At 30.2% G+C, this 5,624-nt stretch overlaps 1 pseudogene; it reads right to left on the bottom strand.

Annotated features, from left to right (window-relative positions):
• Positions 1-1,132: 1,132 nt before the first annotated feature.
• LOC119609564 lies at positions 1,133-5,296 on the bottom strand (annotated as a pseudogene).
• Positions 5,297-5,624: the final 328 nt, after the last annotated feature.

Raw genomic sequence — 5,624 nt, 5'->3', positions numbered from 1 at the left:
TTTTTATAAAATGAGAATTTTTCACTAATGTTCTTTATAAAAAAAAGTTTTCATTAAAATTCTCTATAAAAAGAAAATATTCACGAAAATTCTTAATAAAGAGCGAATCTTCACTATAAATCTTAATGTTCGTGAAAATTCTATATAAAAATTTTTCATACAAAGAGAATCGTCCCTATTATATGAAACTCTTAACGAAAATTCTATATAAATGAGACTTTTCATGAAAATTCTTTATAAAAAGAGAATTTTAGCGAAAATACTTTATACAAGGAAAATGTTCATGAAAATTTCTATAAAATGAGAATTTTTCATAACTTTTCGTGAAAATTCTCTTTTTATTAAGAATTTTCGCGAAAAGTCATTTATAAAAAGACAATTTTCACGAAAATTTTTATAAAATGAGAATTTTTCACGAAAGTTCTTTATAAAAAGAAAGTTTTCATGAAAATTCTTTATAAAAAGAGAATTTTTACGAAGATTCTTTATAAAAAGAGAATTTTCACGAAGATTCTTTACAAAAATTAAATTTTTACGAAAATTCTTTATAAAGAATCTTCACTATAAAAGCTTATCGAAAATTCTCTATGAAATAAGAATTTTCACGAAATTTCTTTACAAAAAGAGAGTTTTCATGAAAATTCTTTATAAAACACGAAAATTCCTTTTTAAAAAGAGCTTTTTCTCAAAAATTCTTTATAAAAAAGAAAACTTTCACGAAAACTCTTTAAAAAGGAGAAATTTTAATTGTGTCTTTGTATAAGTCTGGAAGGAACTACAGGCAAAGTGCCACGCCCACATACATAGTAAGTATTAAAAATTGTTTATTTTAGAAACTGCTACATCTGGAGTCCTCAAATTTTGTATTAACAACTGTGGGGAAAATGGACGGAATGGGTATAGTGGGCGTGGCACAGCTGGAAAATTTTTTATAAAATTCTCCATAAAAGAATTTGTTAAAACTTCTCTATAAATAATAATTTTTATATAAAAGTAAAATTTATCGATAATCTAGATACTATATATAGAAATTTTTTACCGATATTTATTATAAACCAAATATATACATATTATATATATTTAACCATAATACTTAAATAAACTATAACTTCTTAAATCTAACTTTTTAAAACTATTTCAATTTACTTTTAGCTTTCAAGGATTTTAATAACCGATTGTAGCCTCTGAATGTTATCAAAACATTGCCAAATTCCTTAACACTAACAGGTAAGAGTCTGAAATTAAAAAAAAATCATTAATTTATTTCCCATTAATATTCGCATTTCTATACTTCACTCACTCGTATAATTTATAAATATATAGAAAAGCATTTGGTATCGTTATTTCATCTTCATTATTAAGCATACTGTCCAGCACATATTGTGCCACTATGGGACCCTCGATCAGGGGAAATATTTTCGTTAAACCACTCATATTTATTAGCCTTTCAACACGTTGATTGGTATTTAAGAATAGCGGCATTACTGTAGTGGCCGTTATATTTTTGAATTCATTCATTATTTCAATGCGTAAAGCTGATGTTATAGAACGTACGGCTGCCTTAGTGCCGGCATAAATATTAAAAAATGGTGAGGTGAAGAGGGCCGAACTGGAGCATATGTTGACTAGATGCCCATGATTTAATTCTTTCATTTTGGGCAAAAAGATTTGTTGGGTCTGTTAGGAAGAAATGTAGCAAGTTTAGCGATATCATATTTTTTTGTGGGATTTTACTTACAAAGCATATGCTGGTGAAATTGACATTTATCATTCTTTGTATTTCCTCGGGTGATGGGTTCAACATAGAAGACAAAGTTAAAATGGCAGCATTATTAATTAAAATTGATACATCTCCCAGATCTTGGGAGACATTTTATTTAACTCCTCTAGTTGGTGATAATCGCTGACATCGATCTGAAAATAATGGAGGATTATTGTTTTATAGTCTAGCCTATAGTCTAGTCTATAGTCTAGTCTATAGTCTAGTCTATAGTCTAGTCTATAGTCTAGTCTATAGTCTAGTCTAGTAGTCTATGTCTAGTCTAGTATAGTCTATAGTCTAGTCATAGCTAGTCTATAGTCTAGTCTAGTCTAGTCTATAGTCTAGTCTATAGTCTAGTCTATAGTCTAGTCTATAGTCTAGTCTATAGTCTCTATAGTCTAGTATAGTCTAGTCTATAGTCTAGTCTATAGTCTAGTCTATAGTCTAGTCTATAGTCTAGTCTATAGTCTAGTCTATAGTCTAGTCTATAGTCTAGTCTATAGTCTAGTCTATAGTCTAGTCTATAGTCTAGTCTATAGTCTAGTCTATAGTCTAGTCTATAGTCTAGTCTATAGTCTAGTCTATAGTCTAGTCTATAGTCTAGTCTATCTAGTCTATAGTCTAGTTATAGTCTAGTCTATAGTCTAGTCTATAGTCTAGTCTATAGTCTAGTCTATAGTCTAGTCTATAGTCTAGCCTATAGTCTAGTCTATAGTCTAGTCTATAGTCTAGTCTATAGTCTAGTCTATAGTCTAGTCTATAGTCTAGTCTATAGTCTAGTCTATAGTCTAGTCTATAGTCTAGTCTATAGTCTAGTCTATAGTCTAGTCTATAGTCTAGTCTATAGTCTAGTCTATAGTCTAGTCTATAGTCTAGTCTATAGTCTAGTCTATAGTCTAGTCTATAGTCTAGTCTATAGTCTAGTCTATAGTCTAGTCTATAGTCTAGTCTATAGTCTAGTCTATAGTCTAGTCTATAGTCTAGTCTATAGTCTAGTCTATAGTCTAGTCTATAGTCTAGTCTATAGTCTAGTCTATAGTCTAGTCTATAGTCTAGTCTATAGTCTAGTCTATAGTCTAGTCTAGTATAGTCTATAGTCTATAGTCTAGTCTATAGTCTAGTCTATAGTCTAGTCTATAGTCTAGTCTATAGTCTAGTCTATAGTCTAGTCTATAGTCTAGTCTATAGTCTAGTCTATAGTCTAGTCTAGTAGTCTATAGTCTAGTCTATAGTCTAGTCTATAGTCTAGTCTATAGTCTAGTCTATAGTCTAGTCTATAGTCTAGTCTATAGTCTAGTCTAAGTCTAGTCTATAGTCTAGTCTATAGTCTAGTCTATAGTCTAGTCTATAGTCTAGTATAGTCTAGTCTATAGTCTAGTTATAGTCTAGTCTATAGTCTAGTCTATAGTCTAGTATAGTCTAGTCTATAGTCTAGTCTATAGAGTGTATAGTCTAGTCTATAGTCTAGTGTATAGTCTAGTCTATAGTCTAGTCTATAGTCTAGTCTATAGTCTAGTCTATAGTCTAGTCTATAGTCTAGTCTATAGTCTAGTCTATAGTCTAGTCTATAGTCTAGTCTATAGTCTAGTCTATAGTCTAGTCTATAGTCTAGTCTATAGTCTAGTCTATAGTCTAGTCTATAGTCTAGTCTATAGTCTAGTCTATAGTCTAGTCTATAGTCTAGTCTATAGTCTAGTCTATAGTCTAGTCTATAGTCTAGTCTATAGTCTAGTCTATAGTCTAGTCTATAGTCTAGTCTATAGTCTAGTCTATAGTCTAGTCTATAGTCTAGTCTATAGTCTAGTCTATAGTCTAGTCTATAGTCTAGTCTATAGTCTAGTCTATAGTCTAGTCTATAGTCTAGTCTATAGTCTAGTCTATAGTCTAGTCTATAGTCTAGTCTATAGTCTAGTCTATAGTCTAGTCTATAGTCTAGTCTATAGTACTCAGTCCTATAGTCTAGTCTATTTAGTCTGATCCTATAGTCTGTCTATAGTCTAGTCTATAGTCTAGTCTTAGTCTAGTCTATAGTCTAGTCTATAGTCTAGTCTATAGTAACTAGTCTATAGTCTAGTCTATAGTCTAGTCTATTAGTCTAGTCAGTCTATTAGTCTAGTCTATAGTCTAGTCTATAGTCTAGTCTATAGTCTAGTCTATAGTCTAGTCTATAGTCTAGTCTATAGTCTAGTCTATAGTCTAGTCTATAGTCTAGTCTATAGTCTAGTCTATAGTCTAGTCTATAGTCTAGTTATAGTCTAGTCTATAGTCTAGTCTATAGTCTAGTCTATAGTCTAGTCTAGTCTAGTCTATAGTCTAGTCTATAGTCTAGTCTATAGTCTAGTCATAGTCTAGTCTATAGTCTAGTCTATAGTCTAGTCTATAGTCTAGTCTATAGTCTAGTCTATAGTCTAGTCTATAGTCTAGTATAGCTAGTCTATAGTCTAGTCTATAGTCTAGTCTATAGTCTAGTCTATAGTCTAGTCTATAGTCTAGTCTATAGTCTAGTCTATAGTAGTCTAGTCTATAGTCTAGTCTATAGTCTAGTCTATAGTCTAGTCTATAGTCTAGTCTATAGTCTAGTCTATAGTCTAGTCTATAGTCTAGTCTATAGTCTAGTCTATAGTCTAGTCTATAGTCTAGTCTATAGTCTAGTCTATAGTCTAGTCTATAGTCTAGTCTATAGTCTAGTCTATAGTCTAGTCTATAGTCTAGTCTATATCTAGTCTAGTCTATAGTCTAGTCTATAGTCTAGTCTATAGTCCTAGTCTATAGTCCTAGTCTATAGTCTATCTATATAGTTGTCTATAGTCAGTTTATAGTCTAGTCTATAGTTGAGTCTTAAGTCTAGTAGAAATTCTAGTTTATAGTCTGGGCTATAATCAAGTTCATAGTCCAGTCCACAATCCAGTACAGTCTATAAGTCTGGTGCACTCGCAATTTCCAAACTGAATTTAATTGCTAAAAGATCACGTTTTGCCAATTTCTAAAACATTGTTTTAATAACAATTAATCTTACAATTAATTAATTTATATTTATTATTAATTTACCTTGTAAGCTTTAGTTTTAACTTGATATTGTTGTGCGATAAACATTGGCGGTTTCCTCAGTCAAATTCTGCTCAATATCAACAATAGCCAACATGACAACCTCTTTTGGCCAATTCTATGGCTAAAATACGACCTAGACCTCGACCAGAACCTGTTATCTACATTAAATTAAATAAACAAAAGTTAAACAATAAATACAGTAGGTAAATAAATGAATATTAAATTATCAAATGAACAACAACAAATAATTTGTATTGTGAGTCATCAAAGTCTTCTTAAACAAAATTTAAATAAGAAATATACATAAATATTTTATTATTAACTTTCTTAAACAACTTACCACCGCTACTTGACCCTTTATCGATTTATTTCGATGTTTATTTTGCATAAATTTTAATAATTTTATTATTATAGCGAAAACCATTAAGACCGGATAGATCACTAATGTAGCGATCACATAAAGAGAGTAATAAAACTCTAATGCAGCTATTTTGAATTGATTTGTTTTTGCGAGTTCATTTTTTGCTTTTTTTTATTTGATGGTTTCTACTTCCGATCGCGTTGTATGTTGTTGGATTATGATCTTAGTTCCGTTAGATTCACTTCTATTTATAACTGAAAATATGTTTGTATTTAAGACTATTGGTAGATGTTAATTGAAATTAGTTATTTTTTAACATAAAGAATTTGAAATAGAGAAATAAGTGTTAGTTTGGATCAATGATCTTCTGCACATATTATATCGTTTACAGTGCGAACGACAACGTAGCGCATTAAACAAACGATCAGATTGGAAAAATAGTTTTATGTCTAA

The sequence above is a fragment of the Lucilia sericata genome, unplaced genomic scaffold (assembly GCF_015586225.1).
Source record: "Lucilia sericata isolate MDLA Ls3-8-SP2 unplaced genomic scaffold, ASM1558622v1 Contig001006F_arrow, whole genome shotgun sequence".
In the NCBI taxonomy this organism is placed as follows: domain Eukaryota; kingdom Metazoa; phylum Arthropoda; class Insecta; order Diptera; family Calliphoridae; genus Lucilia; species Lucilia sericata.
This window is presented reverse-complemented; position numbering and strand designations above follow the sequence as displayed.